General features: G+C 44.3%; 1 protein-coding gene across 2 annotated transcripts in view; it reads left to right on the top strand.

Moving 5' to 3' along the window:
• The window catches only part of LOC142587736 (muscarinic acetylcholine receptor DM1-like), a 198,526-nt gene that overhangs the window by 24,766 nt on the left and 149,913 nt on the right, over positions 1–23,847 (top strand). The gene's annotated exons all lie outside the window — the stretch shown is intronic.

Genomic DNA, 23,847 nt, shown 5'->3' with positions numbered 1-23,847 from the left:
TATCAAGTACTCTTCACGACGTTTTGCATGCGGAACAGGCCTCGTTCACGCGTTGGCACAAATAGCGCTAATACAGGCAGTACATCGGTAATTTTTTCTTTATTTTTGAATTTTTTTCAAAGTATCATTCGCGGAGTCAGACAGAAAGTGACCGTGAGTCATTGAGTGTCCCTTACATGTGCGGAAACATTTAAGCTTCTGGCTACGGCATGTTGTAAAGAAAAAGTGGGGGCAATGCGCTGAAGATACGAATGGACGTTACCGCGTTATTTCTTTTCTTTTATGCCATTGAACTCATTGAACGCGCGCGGCATTCGCCATTTTTTACTGTTAAGTAAGTGCTGTAGAAGCATAACTGATGGGAAGTGTAGGTAGCACCGATTAGTCTTGCGTTATATATTCTTGCCATGATGATCAGATATTGAACACGGCAACGGCCTATATTACGTGAAAACTTTCATCGCACAAATATTCAAAAGGAATATCCCTTAGCTGCTTCCTGCCTCCTCTTCTAGGAAGTTCTTTTACTAACTCAGTACGAACGTCAAAGAACTGGTCGAGCCCCAGAACGAGAGACATTCAGAAAAAAAAAATAGGAAAACGAGGAATAGAAGTGAGGTTATCTACGAAAACAACCAGTTCGCGATCCTGCACGATGCAAAGGGAGCTGGTGACAGAATGAAGAAAAGACCCCCGTGGGTAGTAAAGGTACTCCTGCTTTATGAACAACATACGTATACTTGTTTGTTGAGTGGACATACACGACAGATGTTTTTTTTTTTTGTAAACAATTAAATCGCACTTCCAACAACGACTCCGCTTGCCCCCCATACTCGGTACCAAGAAGACTCGCTTCTGAAGTGTGCTGAGGCTGTGTGTGGTGATGTCGACATCATCACATGGAACAAGTCCTCACATGCAGCATTCACGCATCACTCATTTATCAAGCGATCGCTTGTTGCATTTTCATGACGTATATTTCATTGGTTACCGTTCGTTGTTCCAAATTTACTCTTACCTTTCGCTTTCGTGTTATCTTCTTTGGCAACGTGACTCAACATGCTGAAATAAACCAAAAATCCGCGTTTCGAATTTCGAAAAGAACTACGTACTTTCGGAAGACGCAGACTCACGTCTGCTCACGCTCAGCTCTAACCGCCCGCGCAGAAGCTAAACTTTGACTTGAAAGAGCGTAGGTTAGGGCGTGTTGGTATTCCATAACTGAGGTTTTTAGCGCACAAAAAGGGACGAAAGACAGTGGCGAAACGAGGACACAGCGCTAACTTCCAACAATGGTTTTATTCCATGTGTCTATAGATGTTTTATATATATGTGTCTACCGCCTTGTGGAATAAAACCATTGTTGGAAGTTAGCGCTGTGTCCTCGTTTCGCCACTGTCTTTCGTCCCTTTTCGTGCGCTAAAAACCTCAGTTAAACTTTGACCACACTGCTTATCGGCCTCGTAGCCGTCGGGTCTCGCTAATTTCGGTTACTTGCGAACTCTGAACTCGGCTGGAACAGCGCGAAACCTAAGGTCAGACGACAACGCACGCTTGCACGCAGCGCGCGCTCACTCGTGGCCGCTCCTGGTTAGACGGCTTGAGGGACATCGCCACTAATTGACCCGTTGAAAGCGCTTCTAAATGCACAATTACGGCGTGGCTACTATGCGTCGATCAAGCTGGTGCAGGACGAAGCCTGTCCTCACCAAGTAGCACGTCCAGACTGGAGCACATGAGCGCGAGCGCGCAATCGCGCGTAGCAAACGCACTACAAATGCATGCAGGCGCGGCTGCTGCGTAACGTAGATGCCGCGACCGCCACGGGGTGGCGCGACGAGCCCGCTCGTTGAGGTATATATATATATATATATATATATATATATATATATATATATATATATATATATATATATATATATATATATATATATATATATATGTAATATGCTCCTAGAGGGGTGAGACAGGAAGCTACTTACATCTGAAATTGTGAAACTCCTGCTCACGGTGACATCTTGTGAAGGAAAACCAATGCTACTGATACGACTGTCTATGCTGCTCCTGGCCTGGGAAGTGCTCCTTCAAAAAGGGCGCGTGAGTCCATGTTGGAACTTCCGCCTGTTTTTTCTATGCCAACTGGTGTAATACTTTGCAAAAGCGATCATTCTGCGCGTTATCTACGCACCGAGCTCAATTGTCTGCTTGTCACGGTCCGACCTTGCGAAGGGCCGCTTAACAGAGACACGCCACTAGAGTGATAATGCTTCCAAGGCTTCGTCCGGCCGGAGTATGAAAAATTCCATGATTAAGACGTACTGGTGGGCTGGCTAGTAAGTCATGATCGAATATGTCAGCGCACTTCGAAGCAGCAACGTAACACAGAAGGAAGAGCGCTCGTGTTTGTTAATTCTGCGTTACGTCATTCTTTCGAAGTGCGCTGCCGTGTTCCATAACAAACTCCAGTTCATCGACGATGCCTCCGACGAAGGCCAAATCGGGCGCTGAGGCTTTCGCTTTTGATACACACATCCATAAAAAAAAAATGAACAGATTACATGTACGTTTCTGTTTGCTTGACGGCCTGAGAAACTATAACGTGCCTTTGCATATGCTTTCCAGTTCTGCAAAACCATGCGAATCGTTCTCGAGTTTTACTTCACAGCCTACATTAGTATGCAATGATCGTTTTCATAGCTGGTGTTGATTATGCAGATGTAATTTTCAAGGAATACATTGACGCACAGGTAGGATGATTGCTTTCTCTATCCTCGCAGCTTCTGCAAATGCGCGTGGAATGAGCAGGCAGTGACTGTCCATGAGTATGTTTCGCGGGACGGAAATTAGTTTCTTCTCGCGGCGTCGTTTCCCGCCCATTCCAACTTCCGCGCCAGTTGAAAGGAATATTTAGACTTAGTTTAGGTAACTATCTTGACGCGCCTACCCAAGGACACCGCGCGCTCGGGGTTCCGGCACGGCGTCCCGGGTTTTCCGCAGCGCTGCGCACAGCTACGCCGACGTATCACCGGAAAAAAAAAAGAAGAAAAGGAAAACAGCGGCGCAGTGGAACACGCGCCAGCCGCAGCTTCGCCGCGAACGCATAAATAACTCGGCGTTTCGCCGCCAGCTTGCGCTCGCCGCCGTCGCGCCGCGGGGCCGACGCATATTTCATAACCACGCTCTGTCCCTGGAAGCGCTCGACGACTTTCCTTACCCGCTCATTCGCGCGTTCTATCGCGATTGCCTTTTGTTGATTCGTCTACGTTGCGTCGTTTGCTCGGTACGGACACCGTCTTTGTTCTCTCCTAACGCGCCTCTCGGTTGGGTGAGAGGGAGACGTGGGGCGGGGGAGGAGGAAGAAGAGAAGGGGGAGGTTGCCGGACGAGGGCAAGAGCACTGCGAGAAGCCGAGGACGCCTGGCAGGCAGCTTTCTTTTTGTGTTCCACTGAGCCTAGACGTATATACCCTTCGTGAATGCGTGGGCTTGGCAAACTAAGATTGCACGCCGGGTGATGAAGATGCAGGCAAGTTGGCTGAACGTCGTTATGCAATAGAACTGAGCGGCGACAAAGAGAGCGGAGGGGGAACATGAGCGATGGGCGTTTGTATTTTCTCACGTGCGTGTTTGTTTCTGGCGCTGGGCGATCTTGCGTAAAGGGAATAATTTCAGGGTGCTAAAGAGTGCGCGCGCTCGTGCAAAGACACACGCACGTGCACACTTACAAAATACCAGCACGGACACTAACCAACAAACGCAGGGAAGCACACGTATGCTAGTAATCTAGAAAGCAGGGTTATGTAGTTTGTCAGTGGCCTTATGAAAACTTAACGCGGCTCTAAGGAAGACCAAGATGTGGGGACGAGCTGCAGTGCCCGTCACCTGCATTCTATGTTTATGCTTTTGCCATCCTTAGCGCTATCGGCATGTTTCATAACACGTTGTATGCGTTACGTGAGCTTATACGGGGTCCAACACGGAAAGCTTTTCTTTCGTAAGTGGCCTTCGCCGTTGGCCGGCCGCTTTCGCTAATTAATATGTCCAGCACCAGGATCGGCTGGCATTTGCTCTTACGAACAATCCTTGCGTAAGGACGTTTTCCTAAATACGGGCCTGTAGAAATTAGGCCTCCTAGACGGAAATTTGCTTCACAATTCGATTTAATCTTGCTTGCTTTTATTTTAAAATACGGCTTTCATGTGTGGGATGTTATTATCGAAGTGTTACTGAAGACTTACGTCTTAATACTGTTGTATGTTTTAGAGAAATTTTGTGCCCCCCTGGAGAACTATCACATTAAGGAAAGTTTATGCTGAAGCAGCTGCTAAAGTGTGAGGGACGCATTAGAGAGATAACTGGGCAGTACTGTCTCCAAAAGCAAATGGCGCCTGCCCTTTTGGCTGATACTTGAGTTGTATAGAGGGAAGATGTTTGCAACTTTTGACTTAATTGTCGTATAAAACAATTTATGTACATATAGCTTCCGAATTCAATGTAGCTTTAATGACAACCATATTTTAATGACAATTACATCGCTTTAATGACAACCTTAGCCACTCTCAACCGGCGGCCTTCTTTCCGTATGGTGTAGTTTGGCATGAATAACTTTAATTAGGTCCTGAGGGATCAGTCTGGGACTGATGCGGGCCGCTCTTACGTCGGTACAAAGAGGCCGACCCCCTCTGCCGTCACACGGGCCCTCTGGACAGCCCTGAGTTGGTCCGCCAGCACTTCGCTGTGCAGCATCCGCTGACACCACTGTGTCGATGTGATTTCTTCTCTCACTGTACGGGTTTTAATTACTGATAGAATTCGAATGCGTACTTTACATTGATGTTAATGACCGGTGTCTAGTTCACCTTTTCAAAACATATTTTGGGCTTCAGAGAGGTATTGCTATGACAGCAATATTCAGGTATCTATCTATCTATCTATCTATCTATCTATCTATCTATCTATCTATCTATCTATCTATCTATCTATCTATCTATCTATCTATCTATCTATCTATCTATCTATCTATCTATCTATCTATCTATCTATCTATCTATCTATCTATCTATCTATCTATCTATCTATCTATCTATCTATCTATCTATCTATCTATCTATCTATCTATCTATCTATCTATCTATCTATCTATCTATCTATCTATCTATCTATCTATCTATCTATCTATCTATCTATCTATCTATCTATCTATCTATCTATCCGTAGTCAGTCTGTAGATGCGCATACGTATACGCTTCCAATGCTCGTGCCTGATCGTCTCACTTATTGTTCCTTTATGTGCCGCTCTGTGCTGCATGCACAGATCCAGGTCGCGGATTCGATCCCAGTGGCGGCGGCCCTATTGCCGTGTAGGTGGAATGCGAGAAACACTCGCCTGCCGTGCATTTAATGCACGTTAAAGAACCCCAGGTGGTCGAAAATATTTCGGAGGCGTCGACGACGGCATGCCGCATAATCAGATTTCGGTTTCCGGCCGTAAAATCCCCAAAATGTCGCGTTTACTATATCTTTTCTCGATATCGATATTTGGTGGCACTTGTCTTATGCTTAGGAGACCACATTTAAATCATTTGCTGAAATGAAAGAAAGATGGAAACTTTAGGCTGTTGCGGGGATATTTAACATATTCATAGGCTTGCCCCGATGCCCCCCCCCCCCCCCTTTTCCACCGGCGCCTTTCCGAGAGTAATCCTATTCGGTAGTTGGCGTTCGTGGCGCGCATTTCACGCGCTGGCTACGACATCAGGCTGCGTTCGTAGCCTGCGGACATATTCAGCTCTTCACAGATTCACCGGTACGAAAACTTTTGATGCAGTCTGTACAGTACATTGCTTCCAAGTATACATAACGTAGGCGCGTAATCAGTGGAACGAAACACGCGAGGTTACGCACCCAAAGACGACCAACATGCACGCAATATTAAGAGCGAGCAAGCAATTTTCGTTCCAAGGCGCACTGCCAATTAGGTGGGCCTTGATATACGTAAAAAGAATCACAATGTTATCGCGAAAGCACCTTCCCTCTCCACCGAACGACCTTCTATAAACTTTAGTAGTATAGTGATCACGGAGGCCCTATCGCGCACAGTTAGTCTAGCCAGTCACATTAAACGAGTCCGCGATCGACGCCGGCTGTGGCATCAGAGACCCCCCCCCCCTCTCTCTCTCTCTCTCTCTACTCTCGTTCCCACCTTGTCTCCCGTCAGGCAACGACGATGACGAAGAGACAGGAGGGCGTGGCCGCACCCGTTCTCGTTCCGCGAAATACACCCCGTTCGCCGGCGCGTGACGGCGATGCGCCGGCGTGACAGGACACGGTCTTCCCCATTCGCTTTTGCGATTCGTGCCCTGCGGTGATCCTCGTGTTCTGTTCCAACCAGCCGTCCCTACACGTTCCCCCTTTTCCGCGACATCGCTGTCCTGGTCGTTGTTTTCCACGCAATCGTGGTATGTCGTGTGGCCTGCGAGTGAAAGACTTCGGGGAGCGGGGTGACACGGCGCGTCCCCCTCGCCTTATTCAGGGAAGGCTAGGGACTGCTCTTGACGCTTTTATCTGCCGTGCTTTGGCTGCCTGTGCCTGCGCAAGAAGCCGCAAATGGCCTTCGCACTTGCACGAAGGGTACGCGAGGGTAAATCGTGCGCTCCGCCTTATACAGCTGAGCCGAGGAGGAGGAAACAGCCGAGCGGAGGGAAGTATAGGCAAGCCTGGACGCCCACATTTATCTCCGTGGCTCATACCGTGCAAAGGCACTTTAGGCGGGCCGAAGACTTACACGCTCTACACAACCTAAGCGAAGAGAATGCTTCAACATCGCAAAGGTACTGCGGGCGTATGTGTGAAAAGAAGAAGAAGCATAAGAGGCTGTGCGAGCGAGAGGTGCGTGAAACAATGTGCACCTGAAGCTATCGAACATTATTTTCTCTAGTGCCGCCGCTTTCTAAGGCAAGGAAAGCTATTAGAATACTTATTCACCAAACTTGGGCTATCGCTAACCTCGCCAACCATTCTTTCCTTTTTTTTTTTTTCCATTCACACAGCTGCTTTTCTTGCGGTTTACAATTTTATTATAGAGACAAAAAGAGTACCTTTCTTAATTTCTAAAGAATTATCACTAATTTCTATTATTTGGTTTCTTCACGTTCACTTATTGTATCAAAATTCCTAGCAATTTTTCATTACACTTCTAAACTACAGTTCTATCGTCCCACGCTCCACTGTTCAAATATAGTTTCGCGTTGCTTCTAAGCATGCGGAAAACCGCCTGCTTCTCGGCCAATCCACCATAGTGGGTACGCGCCACTGTTGAGAATACAAGACAAGACAATGTACGTATGAAGAGGTTACACACAGACAGAGGCGAAGTAAAGGTTGGTTGGCTAACAGGGCTCTAGCAATAAAACGTATTTATTAGTTACCTTCTTTGTGGCAATCTTTCTGCACTACCCTTGCAAACGCGGCAATGATCAGCTCTGTCCTACGAAATTTCCCACAGGAAAAAAAAACAAAGGCCAGCTGAATATTTCACTGCAACAAATATACGCCTTCAAGCGCATAATTACTTTATTAAACTGACATTTCTTTGCCTTCCGTCTCAGGATTTGACACGTTCATTCTGGCCGGTTTCTCACCATATAATTTGGCCGAATAACGCCAGACATTAAAACAGTATAAAGTGTGTTGATTCCGGAAATAATGTATATAAAGCTGGGCCAATCAGGGAGCCAGCATAACCCCTTCAGTCACAAATTACGTTCGACTGTCGATAAATGTATGAAATTTACATAGTTTTAAGCCAAGGTGCGGGAGAATCCGTAGAAAGCAAATCAAGGTGGGATGAGAATGACTCTGTACATTTTATAGAGAGCCACCATAATTACATCGTAATTAAATATTCATTTAATGTACAATCAGTCGGGCTACGTTTCTATATTAAAAATATTGAGTCACCCGCTCGAATTACATGCAGTGGTTAATTATTGGCCACAAGCATTGCAACAAGGAAAAAAACATCTTTCGAAATTACTACTGAAATGCCCCACTTCAAACATCTCGTCAAACACGGTAGTGCCTTCACCAAAGCGGTCCGTCTGAAGCAATAAATTTTGCTCAGAAGTGAAACGGGTTTACTTTGGCAAAGTAGAATGTTCAATTTACTCAAAGCTTAACGTTCGTTGTCTATTCCTTGCAACCGCTGCGCAGTAATGGCCAAAATAAGTCGCGTCCACAAACGTGCGCGCCGTGAGCGAAGCGGATGACCCGTTTTTTTTTTTCTTTATTGAGGTTTTATTATTTATAGACAAGATACAGTAAAGGGGAATGTTATAGAGGAGGAGGTCCTGAGGTCAGAGACTGTAATGGGAGCTCTAACCACACCGTTGTCTGGTAAGTCACGTGACAAATTTTATTGTCATCAGCATTCTTTCGGAGCTTCATCCACTCTGTGGTATGTATGACGCGTGTCAGTATCTAACTTCTTTCGTGACACCTTGGGTCGCTCAATACACGAAACTTGTCATGTGCCACTGAATATGCGTTCGGATAGACGAGTAGAATAAGAGGCAAGCAGTGAAGAAGTCGATGACTGAAAATTTAGGGAGTCTGCTACTGGAAAGCGAAAAAAAAAATCGGCATCAATGGCAGCCGAGTGGGGAGACAGAAGTGCAGCGAAGGGAAAGGAACCACAGCGTGCATTGAGGAGGGACCGCTGGTCTACAGACACGTCAATGCAGTGTTGGTAACAGAAAAATGTAAAGAAGAACGTGGCAATGCGGTGCGTCGCTGCACTGCTTACGATCGCAATAACGCCGCCGTTCATCGGGAGAAGGGTACTGTCGGGCTGTTTTTTTTTTTACGTGTATGTAAGCGCGAAACAGAAAGCGATGAGGCGTGGTCGTCTTGTCCCTTAATCGATTTTGCTGCCATATATAAAATGCTCACCACCGCATACCCTGCTGGGTGTGCGGTGGTGAGCACGTCAGCGAAGACAGCGAGACGGAAATCAAATGAAATAGTTTTGAATGCATAAGCATTATATGCCCCATTACGCGAAAAATCCGGCCTTGTCTTCGGTGGTGTGACCGAAAGATGGTACCAAAATGGCCGACGGCGCGAATAGTAACAACACGTCAGAGCACGCTCGCATCGAGGTCAGACTTGTCAGACGGGTTTCTCTAAACAAAGCAAATTGATGGATGGATGCAAAACTTTAATAAGGTCCTGAGGTACGCGACTCAGCGCGCTGCGGGCCGCTCCCACGTTGGGACAGTCAGGCCTTGCCCGACCGCCGCATCGTGGGCCCTCTGGACAGCCCATAGTTGCGCCCCGGCATCGGGGCTCTTGATAGCGGAGAGCCACTTGTCCACATTGATTTGTAAATTGATGCCCTAATTCGAAAAGAAAAGTACCTAAATTTCTGTCTGGGTGCGAATCGAACCCGGGACTTCTGGATGCGAGAGAAGCACTCTTCCCCGACGTCACAGTGGCCTTTTCTTTTCTCTGTTTCCAGCTTCGCTACAAGCCTCAAAGGAGTTTGTGACGCACAGATCACACTCGTTTTATATGTGTTAAAGTGTCCAACATTGACACCACATCTTCATCACAGCCAACCGTCTTGTACACATATCACGTACTTTCACAACCATTTACAAAATGTTCATAGGTGGATCGGCCTTTAACACGACAGTGTCTATATGCTAACAGACTACGCCAGACTGCGCGCAGCCCGAGTAAAAAAGATAATGTCCATCTGTTCAAAATCGCGTTCAGGCGGTAAAAAAGAAACGAATGCTGTGTGGATTGACGGGTAGATCTATCCTTGATGTTCTATGACGATGAGCAAAACGAGAACAAAGTGAAAGCAGCTCCTGCTTTCACCATGTTCTCGTTTTGCTCATCGTCCTGAATTTCCATCTGCCGCCTTCCCTGTGTTCTTTCTGGATTTAAAGTTCTCTGTAATATATCCCGCAAAATATGGCATTATTACAATCAATGAAAACATGTTCGATCATTTAAGCTTTATTGCACAGAAAGCATCTGTTTCCCCATGACGCATGAATCCCTCTTTCTTCTAACCACGTTTTAACAGGCAAGGTCCTCGTGTGAAGCTTGAAGAAAGATGTTTTAACGTTCGCCGGTATCCCCATATTTTTAACCTCTTTATGTACGTCTGGCCGAGGCCCTTCTTGAAACATTAACTGATAGAACGGTACAAGGAACACACTATTATTAAGATCCTTCTTAAGACGCTTCCTTTTTCCATAGCAGATGCACTCAAATAATAATCTTGCCCGAAGGAAGCGATAGGACCTCAAATATTCGCGCAAATACCGTAACATTGTGTGACGAGGGCCCATGACTGAAGAAAAAAAAATCAGGCATGGAAACGCTTAACATGGTTTGAGAAAAAAAAGCACAGAAAAGGGTGTCTTTCATCTCTTATCAATGTGAAACGGGATACAACTTTCTGTAGAAACAAGAGACACAATGACAGACCACCTTGGTTTACTCGATGAAGCAAATTTGTTCTTGATGTTCGCTCCTACGTCAAAACCCATACAAACGTGGCAGAGATTCGGTGAAATTTCTTAGTGTACTTATGCGTACTAAAATAATTAAACAATGGGGTTTTACGTACCAAAACTTCTTTCTGATTATGAGGCACACCGTAGTGAGGGACTCCGGAAATTTTGACCCCCTGGGTTTCTTTAACGTGCGCCACAATCTAAGTGCAACGGGCGTTTTCGCATTTCGCCCCCATCGAAATGCTACCGCCGCGACCGGGATTCGATACCGCGACCTCATGCTTAGCAGCCCAACACCACAGCCACTAAGTAACCACGGCGAGTTACTTACGCGTACAACGTAGTGCCTGCGGAAGATAGATAATTTTCCAGTGAAAAAAAAAAAAGTGGACAATTCACGGCCCACTCCATGCTTCGGCCATCGCATGCATTTCATCGGTTTTTTTTTTTCGAGCCAACGTGACTCGTTCTCGGGCCAACCATCCAAACGTACCGCCAGGTAATTGCTAGGTGTCGTGAGCCACTGGATATTTTCAAAAAACATCGGGCGTTGCATTCCAATGACCATGCCAGATACCAGTGCCCTTTGCTTATTATTTTAACTGCCGCCTTTCTCGCAAAACATTTCGTAATTCTTAATAACGAGCTACGACTCTCCCTAAGTACAGCAAATAGGGCAACGTCACCGACATAAGCTAAAACACGCACTTCAGACGACTATATATTAAACCCCCTTATTTCTGTACTATTAACTGTTTTTCTGCAGGGCGGCTCCAAAAAGTAAAGCAAAAAGTAAAGGACTTAACGGAAAACCCTGTCGACCGGAAGTAAGTACTTGTACGCGTGGTGAAAGTTCACCTTCAACCCTTAAATTGGTACATCCGCTTTGATATGCCATTTTGATGCCTCCACAAATGACGGAACCAAGTCCTACATAATTGATTAACAAAAAGAGAACACTATGTGGTACCATGTCGAAAGCCTTAGATATATCTATTTGCAGCATCGTTACCTTGAAGAGAGCGCTACCGCAATATTCTAAAATGATTCTATCTACATGAATATTTGTAAATAGTTTCCTTAATCTGCCACCGAATAATAACATCTACAGTGAAAGATTGGTGCAGTTTTTAGGAGCCAATGTTTGGAATGCTTTACCCCCAGAAATAAAACTGTCCCATGAAACCAATAAAATATTAAGAACATACTTTATGAGCCTTATTTGATCTAAGTTGTGCCGCATGTCTGATGCGGCACAGCTAACTTCCGCATGACTCCCTGCAATCTTGCTGCAAGAACTTTCACCAAAACTTTGTAATCAACATTTATCAACGTAATTGACCTGTATCCCGTTACCTTACGTAATATACCTCTAGCTTGTCCTTTTCGGATTAGTATTGCGTGCGCACGATTGAACGATGAAGGCAGAGTCCCCCACTCGAGTTCTGAAAATACCTCATGCAGTGCTGTTGCCATATTTGTTTTGAACGCATTGTAAAATGGCGCGGTAATCCCATCCGGACCAAGCGATTTGCCCGAGCTTAGTTCCTCAATAGCCTTCTCAACCTCTCACATGCTAATATCCCTCTCTAATAAATTTGTTTCCTCTTCGTCTCGTCGGCATCCCTGAACAGATGTCGTCCTCGTATCCCGGCATCCTTGGCTCCCGACAAGCGAACAATTCTCGATAGTAACTTTCGAATGCCGTATTTAATTACTTAGAAAAAATATTTTGTTGCAATCTTCTGAATTTGGTTTTCGCGCTGGCAGTTCGACTAACTTAGCTTTAATATTCCTAACCGACTACATTCGCTACTCGATTGATAGGGGTAACTTCGTTTCATTTCATTTCATTACGTTTCATTTTCATTGCTACTCTTACAATACAAATGATCAAAACACTGACTGAACCCATAGCCAGTGGCTAATGTGGGGTTCAGAAACAAAATACACGATGGCAATGACATAGCACTTGTGCAAAATGAAAATCACAAAATCACGGCGAAAGACCAAAGTAGAGCATACGGTGAGGGGAAAATAAGATAATGTACATTTTACAGCAGTGTCAGTAAAGGTCTGTCGTGAACAACACGGTACAACAAACACAAACCGAAAACGACTGTCACATAGGTCAAACTGGCTATAGGTTCAGTCAGTGTTTTGATCATTTGTATGGTAAGAGTAGCAATGAAAATGAACCGTAATGAAATGAAATGAAACGAAGTGACCCATATCAATCGAGTGGCGAAGTATGTTCTTAATGTTTTATTTGTTTGATGGGACTGTTTTATTTCTGGAGGTAAAGCATTCCAAACTCTGGCTTCTGAAAACTGCACCAATCTTTCACTGTGGATGTTATTATTCGGTGGCAGATTAAAGTTACTATGTGTGAGGTTTCTTGTGAGTCAAGAAGAAGAGCGATACAGGGGGGCATTAAAATGTTGATTATATTTTACTATGTTGTTTACACACAACGCTATTTTTAAAGACCGCAATGGGCCAAAAGAAAGAATATTTAATAACTGGAAATGCGGTTTACTTGGTTCAGTATACTTGCTTTGTATTATAATTCTTATAGCCCGTTTTTGTAATCGCCCGATATGATCAAAGTAAATGTTGTATGTCAAACCCCATGATTCTACACAGTATGTTAAATGACTGTTAAAAAGGGCAAAATAAAGATCACGCAGTGTGCCTGTAAAAAAAATCGTGGGCCTGTAATATGGCATAATATCCAGAAGCCAACTTCGAACAGACTGCGCTAATCTGATTTTTCCTGTGAAGATGTTCATCTAGAATGACACCAAGATACTTAAATGAGTGTGTTCGTTCAAGTTCGGTATTCTTCGACTTCCCTAAAGATTTTGATACACTTAATCATAACATACTTTTTACTAAGCTAGAAGCCCTGGGAATTACCGGTCCAGTACTAAACATTAAAAAAGTTACCTTCATGATAGAGAACAACCAGTTATTTTTAGAGGTGCATATTGTGATACTAAAGTTATTAACCAAGGTGTACCACAAGCCTCCATAGAAGGTCACTTACTATGCTCTACTTATATTACTGATTTACCCACGTGTCTTAAATCGCCACATTGTGTACTATACGCAGACGTAACTACTATCTCGTTGTGTCACAATTCTTTAACAACCTTAATCCTTAAACTAAACTATGAGGTTTACCATATTGTTGCATGGTGTCTGTCCAATCATATAATTATCAATTCTTCAAAAACTCAATCCATGATTTTCCGTTCTAGCCAAAGAATACTACCTGGCGGCTTGCCTGAGTAACTCTAGATGGTCACCACATTCCCGTTTCCTACTGTGTACCATTTTTGGGCATCAAATTAGATTCTAACATTAAGTTTTCTCAACACACTGCCTTCATTAAGCAAAAGTGTACCTTCGGTATTACAGCATTAATCAAATCAAGAACATATTTCTCTAAAGACGCATTATTGCCATTATACTTTGCCTTCATTCACAGCCACGTTAATTATGGCATTGTTTCCTGGGGAAACACATATAACTGTCATATCTCGTCTATTCAACACTTACAAAACCAAGCAAAACGCATTATTACTAAGAGTGGGTTATTAACGAGGGCAACTCTACTACTTCGTGAAAACAACACCCTTGTTGTGACGAACTTGTTCAACCATCATCTAATAATTATGTTTTATAAATTACTTACTAAACAGTTACAGAACACAATCAAACATCTCTCACCAATGAAAATACATACTCAATTCACGAAAGAACAAACATCTTTTCTGCAGCTTTGTAGGTGCCTAGACACGAATAAATCTATATCTCGCCTCCTTGTAGTAACGACCACACAAAACGAAACGTTTTTTTGGGAACCTTCTCTCGAGAGGAATCGTGTGTTAAACGTTGCCAAGGTTCAGTTTCCAGTGCCGGCCTGTCCGGATCCAGAGGTTCTTAGCGCCCTGGGCCGCGTCGCAGGTCTCACCGCCGCCTTGATGAGAAGCTCCGAAGCCTTTGGGGACTAAGGGCCATCAGTTCATTGCGAAAGTCATTAGGGAAATAGTGGCCGAATACTGCACCAGGGAGGCCAATTCCCTTTCCCATGAGAGAGTCTCTGTTGAAGCTTAGTGGGCCTTCCTAATTTGGTTGCACCTGGGCAAACATAGCGCCACAAGCACTCGGCATTGTTTTATTTTTATTTTTTTTTGCCGTGGTCAGGTGGCACTCGAGGCCTGAAAATGGAACGGACTGGAGGAGGATTTGAACCTACGACCTTCACATTCGAAGCCCGGTGTTCTACCTTGATCGTTGATCTTACGGCAGCGCAAAGGCGAACGCACCGGACTAAATGCTTCTGTGAATCGGCAGCAAATGCAGGCGAGCTATTACGAGTGAGCTACAGCCACGGAAGAAATGGTCCTCAGAGATATGCACGGCGCGCGCACACATGTAAACAAGTAGGGCGTATACGCCTCGTGTACCGCCTATAGAGGTAGAGTTACTGTATATGCTACCAAAGGTTGGTAGCATATACAGTAACTCTATATAGAGGCGTCACTGATAGACACCTAGCGGGCGCTTCCAACAGTACGCGCGGGAGCAGTAGCAGACGACAACCCTTTGCAGCAAGGGTGGCTGAAGTTCGCGACTGTGATATCTTCTTTGTTTGGGTGCCAGGCTGCTGCTTCTGCGGTGAAAGCTGTAGGGAAGACGCTGACCTCTGTTGGAGCGGGTATGAACACGATGTTATCGGTGTTTGGGACAATATGGTCCACATACGTGCTAGGTGCGTCCCGCAGCCAAACGCCCTGAACCCTATTTACATGAGGTGGAGCTCATGTTAACTAGCCGATAGATTTTGTTGAGTAATACGATCTCTCGATAGTTTTCTTTTAATTCTACCCTTACCGTACTGCTGCTCCTGTACCTCAAAAATTAGCACCCGTCCTTAGTGCAGACTTATATCAATGAAGTCCGCATGGTGCGATGTCTTCATATGCCGTTGTGATTTTTCTGCCGATGAATACATGTGACGTCGCCGAATAAGTGCAGTCGAAGTCGCCTCAAGAAGAGTAATTGCGAATTTATTGATGGAAACGCGTACACCCGACAACGAAGTCACCAAACGCACGGGTTAATACAAGCGCGTTAGTGCTGCACCGCCGATGCAATTCTGCTGCATACGCCGATGAACTGCCGTTCCCACTGCAGTTTTTGCAATTTTGAATTCCCTAACGGAGCTGCTTGGAAACGTGCAAAGCTATAGTCTGACTAACTTTTCAGTACTTTCTTTTACATTACTAGACAAAGGTGCCAGATGATATATTTAAAGGCAGAGCAGCGTCAGCCAAAATAGATGAGCATTGGCGGACAGGCCGGGTCTAGTCCTCTGCAGCATAAACATAATAATAAAGAATTCAGTTGAGTACAAAATTGATATGCAAGGGACTACGTTGTGAAACAAACAAATCGCTCGGCGTGTTCAGTCTGCTCAGGCAGCATCGAGGTGTGATGGCTTCCCAAACGTGATATGAATTTTTAAGAGAAAAATGGAAGAATATGCTAGATATACTTTGTGCCGCAAAATACATTTCTTGAAAAGGGACAAAAGAATGCATTTTGTGCCACAAAGTATACCTAGGAAATCTAAGCACCAACTTGCCCAAGAAGAAGTCCTTTTGGAACAAGAATACAATATGCAGCAACTATTAGCAATTCTCGCCCTAAACTACCTACTTTCTAAACACATTAAAAGAACAATATATACGATGCCCTTGGGCGAAAAGAATGAATCTGTGAAAGAAGGACTTCCTTGGTATCATTCCGATAAGACACAGCGTGATTTATAGCCTTTACAAACGAGGCAGGGCGAAAACCTCGCAGCTCGAAATAATCAACAAGAGTTATGCATGGAGCAACTAGCAACAGTTAAACAAGTGCAAAGCCACGCATCAAATAGATGTAAAAACATGAAGTGCGCGACAGCTGTTGCGATGATTTACCGGGCCACATAAAACCAACAATTTTAGTTCTTGCAAACTTCAGTAGCTTTAACATACAACGCAATGCGCTCGTGCACTCGTGCTGCCTAGCTAGCGCAACGCGGTAAAGAAGCGGAAAATAATATAAGCGGCAAACGGCATACCAAATTTTAGCGAAAAGCCTTTAAACCGCATGCTGCGCTGCAGACGAACTTCGTCGCTTACGCGTCTATGATCAAGTGGAGAAAAACACCGACGAGACAAAGGAAAGGATTAGAACAAGAAATTTCCCGCCGAAGCGACGGTCCATTTTTGCTACCGTTGCTCCCGTTGATGAGGCTTTGCGGGAAATGATTAGAACCGTATCGCCGACATGTTCTCGCCGGTATTTGAGCCCCTCCCTCCCTCTCCCCCACCCTGCAACAATTCTTCTTCGACATTTCCTTGAAGCTTTGGCCACCCCACACATGCGAAGGGTGTTGCCTATTTTGCTCTGAAAATGTGAATAAGACAGAGAAGCACGATCAAGGACACAACAAACTACGCCGCGCGCCTAGATCCTATCCCGTGTGTTCTGCGCAAGGCCGCCACCAGTGGCGCGTCCATCGGCGCGCACTACGCGCATAGCAGACGAGGCTTGACGCAAAACACACTATCCGTGGTTCAGCCAGTGCCCATGGACCAGGCGGCGATTCTGCTCGATCTGCCAGCCAATAGAAGTACGTGACTGACTTGTAATACTATAATATTATAATACTTATAATATTATAATACAAGGCAATTGTGATCAACGTTTGCCCTTCGGGCTAAACTGCCACTTTACTTGCATAAAAGTTCGGCTCTAAGTTACATCGCAGTCCACCCTCCCCTAGTGTCGGCAAATTCCCCAAAGCAAAAGGAAAGAGGTCTTCTATATTAGCTTCTCTGGAATTCCATTCGTGTAATGCTGTTAGTAGGAGGGGTTCAAATGTTTCATGCTCAAGCAGTCGCAAAAGTCTTCGTTTTCTTGCCGTCTGGGCTCTTCTTACAAAACAGGAAGGGAGTGAGTGTGAGGCGACTGCTGGTAAGGATAGGGGGCCGGGAGGACAGCTTGGATAACGTGAACACTTCGTCGGCTTCTTCCTCAGAATCTGTACGGGGGATAAAGGCAAGGGTGGGCAGGCGAATGGGTAAGCGGATTGTCAGATTCGAGTTTGTTTAGCGACCGGAGCTTTGCCGGGAAGCGCGCGCGCAAAGCGGCTTACAGAGCGGTCCCGGAAAGAGCAGCCCGCAAAGAGACGCTCTTTGGCTTCGGCTCATGTTGGCCTCGCATGGCTGACTCTGCCCGGTCTCGCGTCGATGTTTGGCCTCCTTTTGTATGGTAAGCGGAGTGGTTCCGGAACCGCCGGGCTTTAATCAAGAATTTTCGCGCAGCTTATATGTGCCGTGCGCACTTAGTATATCGAAACACCGGAAAGCATTTGACGTGAACAGCGTCATTCACAGGGTCATCCTTTTAAAGCTGTAAGGAAAGCCTATAGATTCTTGGGTGCAATGAGCGACCGTGTTCCACTTTGCTGTTGTCGTAAGTGCAACAGCGGTGGGATAATTACCGCTGATCAACACAACAAAGCTAGAACACAGAAACGTTCCTGACGCATTGTATGTGAACATGGCGTTAGAGTAACGGTATTCCACCAGCACTTTGCTAGGCTGCAATTCATTTCCTTTCTTCACTCGCAGTATTTAAATATCAGTCCCGAAACATACGTTACCCTCATTTTATCTGGACTGACCAGACGGAGAAGTAAACACGACGTTCGCCACACACAATTTCGCGTACTGACTTTATGAAAATTGAATTTTTCCCCTTCGAATCATCACTGAATGGAATTCATTTCCTCCCGATGTTTTCTTTCGATGTGGCGCGTTCTTGCTTTAAAAAAAATATGTTTCACTGTATGTGGTTTTCCAGTGTACGAAACTCTCTAACTTTAATAATGGGACAGTTTACATTTTATACGTCCAACATAATTTTTCCTGCGTCACTTTTTAAAATGAGAAACCTTAACTTGAGTTGGCCTTATTGTGTGACTGCGCAGTTTATTGTTCTTTGCAAAATGTTTGCCCTTTGTCCGTAGTTTCTCTCTACGAACGTGTGGGCAAGGGCAGTGGGGGCAACACGGGTTGTGTGTGTTGTTTTAGCAAATTTAGCTCATGCTGTAAGATGCTAAAATACCTAAAAGCTTATTATTGAACGCTCGTGAACCACAAAATTCAGCAAAGCTCCTGTAAAAGAGACAGCTGCTTATGCATGCAAATCTTCCTGGTAGGTTAACGCCGGCGTTTGGTCAAGTTAAGAATTGTTAAAAGTAAAGGAAACCGTAGGCCCGAGTAATATGCATAGACTTATTAAGAAGCGCGCATTTGCTAACCTGGAAGATTCAGGCAAATGTTACCCTCTAGTTCTTGCAATGTCATTAAAGCCTCCTTAGCGCACATTTGCATAAATCAGCAACAGAATTCAGAAAGTTTTCTAACGTGAGAACCGCCTTTGTGTAAAACAAAGGAGCGCCGGATAGTCCTTCGTGCGGCCGCAACTGCTTGTAACACTTAACTATGTTTCGGAAGTTGTCGTACGCCTTTACACCGTGCGCACACCCCCACACGCAAACACACTCACACATTTGAAATATATGGCATTACGTGCCGTATAACAGGGATCTGATTAAGAGGCACGCCTCAGTGGGGGGCGTCGGAATAATTTCGACCTCCAGAGGTTCCTTAAAATGCTCCCAACGCACGGCACATGACCCGCCCGGCTGTTGTTACGCGAAGTCATAACACGTTTTTAAAGATGCAAGCATTGCAAGAGTGTGCTGCTCGGTGGCTGTCTAGGGTAGAGCCCTTGACGATGCCAGCCCAGCTGGACTGATGATTCAGATTGTAAAATGATTTCATATTGTTTGTTGTACAATTTCCGTTTTGTGTTTTTGTGAATGTGTGTTCGACTGCGACCGCCAATCAAGAAAAAAAAAGTGTTTAGCCCAGTGGCTAAGGCACTCGGATATTGAGTGCAGGGTCGTAGTTTGAAAACTCACCGCCGCCAACGTTATTTCTTTCCAGTTTATTTCATTTTAGACATTGATATCGTTTATGCAATGATTTTGTCTTATGTGACTGATGGACGGAACTGGTTCCCTGGTTGGGTAGGCACGGAAATGCTTATGCATTTTTAACAGCACTGATGTAGGGGGGCCTCAGTATAATAATTTGTACAATATACAACTTTACTGCGAAGGAATTGTGCTGTTTCGCGCGGTTGAGCGTGTGGCTGCACCGCCACAGCATGGACACATGCAACGGTCCAGAAATGCACAAATCAAAAGTAAAAGAAAACGGAAACAGGGATGAACTCGGGTGAGGTTCAACAAGCGGCAGCAGCCTGTACGTGACAGCGCCCCGAGGAAAACAGCAAGGGTGTCTTCATGCGGAAATCGAAAACATTCCGAATCTGAGACAGATAGAGAGAGAGAGAGAGAGAGAGAGAGAGAGCTGCCAAGGGTTAAGACAGCAGCAGTCCTTGTCGTGAAGATTTTGCTTTCCTGTCGCAAGCGTCAGGCCGTCCTTTCGAACCTTCTCGTGCAGTGCGTTTTTGTGCCAGATAATAATGTTCTTTTTTTATTTGTAAGGAAACGATGTGAGCTTCTTGTCATATCTGAGAAAATGACAACAATATATAGATTTTTTACCTGCCGCAATATTTTGAAGGATATGGCGTTGCATTGCAGAGTTCGATGTCACCGGTTCGAGCCAGACTGGAGCGGTCGCATAATTTTGGAGACACAATGCCAAAATGTTTGTGTATTTGTGTTTAGGTTAATTCGCGCCCCTTGCTAAAATTTCTAGTGACTTCGAACGAAATTTTCTTAGACAATTGTTACTAGAACCTACCAAGGGTTTATTAAATGTTTTCATGCCGTTTTTAAGCTTCCTAAATACTTCGTACCAACGTCATTTCCTCTATTACCCACCGATATTGAATAGAAATATATTTACAAACTTCCTTTAAACGGTGAATGAACATGCTTCAAACATTAAAAGTAGGATTTAGCAACCATTTTAATAGTTCTTAGAAACCTTATAGCAACATTCTACCAACTTCTTATTCCTGCACTTAGAAACATCCTAGTAACATTTTTTTTTCAACTTTCAGTCGCTCACCCTAGAAACATCTTTACAACTTTCTTGTACGTTTCGGGAACTCCCTGGTGACATCTCTCACTTTCACCCGAATTTTTTCAAGTATTCTGGTACTGTTCTGATGTAACCTGGAACATGAGTGGGTTATAAATGTATCTGTTAGGAAAACAGAACAATCTTTTGAAATGTTGATATTTATTTTGAAACATTTACATGTATGTCCTTAGAAGCCACAAGCAAGCAGCGGCGATAATGCATTATTCATGTCCACGTGGTCAAATTAGGACATCTTGCTGTGAGCCTAAGGGAGGAGAAAATGCAGAAATAGAATAGCCTGATGCATTGTGTCAGTGTATGTGGACGAGACAGCAGGTAGCAGTCATGGTAAAGAATTCGACTTCAAATGACTTGCAATGAAAAGAAATATTTCAACTTACTGCCTAGCCACCCATGCTTAGAATGGCATTCAAACATCTGGCCCAGAAAGCATCTTTTTGGGCGAGGTCCTGTGGGCGTCGGAATATGAATCTGTTACATGTAAAAATCATACATTTGTGTAACGTAGCCCTAAATAAGTTGCAGCAAGGACATTCAAAGTTCTTAAAACGGCGTCACCGAGACATGCCTTACGGCCAATAAATGCGATGACATCACTTATGCAGTGTACGACTTTACAGAACAACTTTAAAGGTCCTTCAAAATCTCCTTGCTACAACAATTTTCTTGCCATTTAGCAACAGTAAACTGATCAGCACAAGACGCAGCTGCCTATCCTGCTCACCTATACGATATCCATAATAATAATGTCTTACATAGAGTATTCTACGTTGTATTTGACAGATAATAGAATATATGTTCCCGTCCGATTGTTTGTGTTCTTCGTTATCACTTAATTTTCCCCGAAAAGTGTCCCTTAATTATGAATTTGAAGGTGGTTTCGCTCCACAAATCCGGTAACATCAATTCTTCCATCAACTACAGCCTAATATCTCTTGTAGTTGCTAATAAGCATAACGGCATGATTGCAAGAAAAGTATGCAGCTTCGTACCGTAAGCAGCACGACGAAAAAGCACAATTGGCACGTCAACCTTAGCAGCAGCTTGGGTGCATGGTAAAATGTTTTTTTTTCTCTAGGCAGAAATGAGACTTGATCATTTTATTGATGCATACATGTGCCCATGCATATATGTTATCTCTGTTGTAAATATTCTTTTTTCATGTATATGTCAGGTGCGTTTGTAAGATCTCATTGTGCACAAAATCAAATCCATAAGAACGTGGCAAGAAGCTAAACAAATGCGAGAGCAATCCCAATCACAAACCATGCTAAACCAACGTGGCAACTATCCCACTAACGAACCGCATAAAAAATTATACTTACATGAATTCTGTACTTTCAAACATAACGTGTGTATACGACGCTACCCACATCGGGGAGATGGGAAACTTTAAACAACGACTACGCCAACATCAGAACGATGTGCGCAAGAGTGGCATCAAATGCTTTGGCAGAGCATGCAGCAACGACTAAGTACCATAGTGACTGGATGAACTCTAGTATAATCGGCCAGGAAAGAAACTGGAAGCCATGCTTTTACCTGCGGTCCTTAGGGATACCAATAAGCAGGACACACCCTCAACAGAAACCAAGAAACTCTCCCCCGTCTTATGCGCGGTGTTTGTGTAAAATGCTAAAACCTGCCTGAGTAGGCACTTCTACAGTTTTTCGCCCCATTTTGAACAAGGCCGAAATCCGAAATATATTACTTTTAAAGTTTTACTTCGTTGATCTACACCTTTGTCCTGCTTCAACCCGACTAGACAGGCTTTCGTGAAACTCTCGATGATACAAAGTTTGTGCGAAAGCATTGCTTAAGGCACTTTTTGCCGAAACCATGTCTTTCAGTGGTAGAACACATTTTTCTAGACGCTCTAGAGAGCGCATTATTCACAATAGGAAACGTCAACTCGCGGTTCTTGAAAACGCAATTTGGCTAGTTTAATATAGAGTCTATATGGAGTATATCGGGCGTAATTACTCAAGCCCCTGTTTATATTTAGGTAATTTCATTAAACTGAGGGCACTGCAGATCACCAAAAGATAAAATTCGTGATCTGCCACTAGAAATACTGAAAATGGCACTAACGGTTAAATTATTGCATGTTACCCATACGTATCCTACAACTCGTAGGGTAGCGACAGTTTTGTACACACCTTTGTGAGAGCACGCAGATCAGGTGCTCTGTCGTTGTGCTGTCCAGCTTACCGCAGTACAGCAGGTTGCTGCGGGTTGAAGGGATGCCTCCAGAATCTGCATAGCCTTCAACAGTAGGAAATGTTCAATTTATTGCACTGTGAGCACGGAAACTTGTGATTTACCAGTGTCGTGTGGAACAGCAAAAAAAAAAAAAAAAAACGCCTCGCACAGGCAGCTTCATAAATCTGCTTCTGGTTGTACAAATGTCTCCTCGTTATATCTCAGGAGATTAAACTGCTTTTGGAACAAGTAAAATTTCAGGAAGGAATGAAATCAGCAAACATCGCACGTATGTAGCAAAACATAGAGCATTGAATTAAGAAAAAAAAAAGATTGAGCACATGAAAGCGTTTGAAAGCTTGGCCGCGATTTTGTAGCGATGCTGTTCCTTTTCGCTCTTCGTTAGTGATATGATTGACGCCCTGGACCGTGTTTCGTACAGGAATAGCCGTCCGTTAACGGTGGGCGATAAGAGTGGCATAAAATCGAGTGGTACGTATCGCTACAAAATCATAGTCCTTACATTATTAGGCAGTGCTGCAACACAGTGCCCTAACCTATGATTGCAAGAGCTGACATCCTGTTCTTAAGATCAAATACACCGGGTGTTCAAAATTAAGCTTTATGGTTTTCTTAAAATTACGCACTGGGAGGCGCGCGAAGACCACCTGTGCAAACAAGTTACGTGGTCAGGGGGACACAAAGCGAGATGATAATTATCGCTGTCAGCAGCCCAATTAACTGGAATTGAATAATTGAATAATGAGCTAAAATTATTCATTCTCCTTGCTTTATTTATTTAACGGCAGGAAGGAATTATCATTATGACACTCTGGTATTAGCACTACTTATCGTATTACCAATTGTGCCTGTTATATGCTTCTTTATCGCAGTGTTAAAT

This window comes from Dermacentor variabilis, chromosome 7 (genome assembly GCF_050947875.1).
Source record: "Dermacentor variabilis isolate Ectoservices chromosome 7, ASM5094787v1, whole genome shotgun sequence".
Classification (NCBI taxonomy): domain Eukaryota; kingdom Metazoa; phylum Arthropoda; class Arachnida; order Ixodida; family Ixodidae; genus Dermacentor; species Dermacentor variabilis.
The sequence above is the reverse complement of the archived record's forward strand: the minus strand, read 5'-3'. Positions and strand labels throughout refer to the sequence as shown.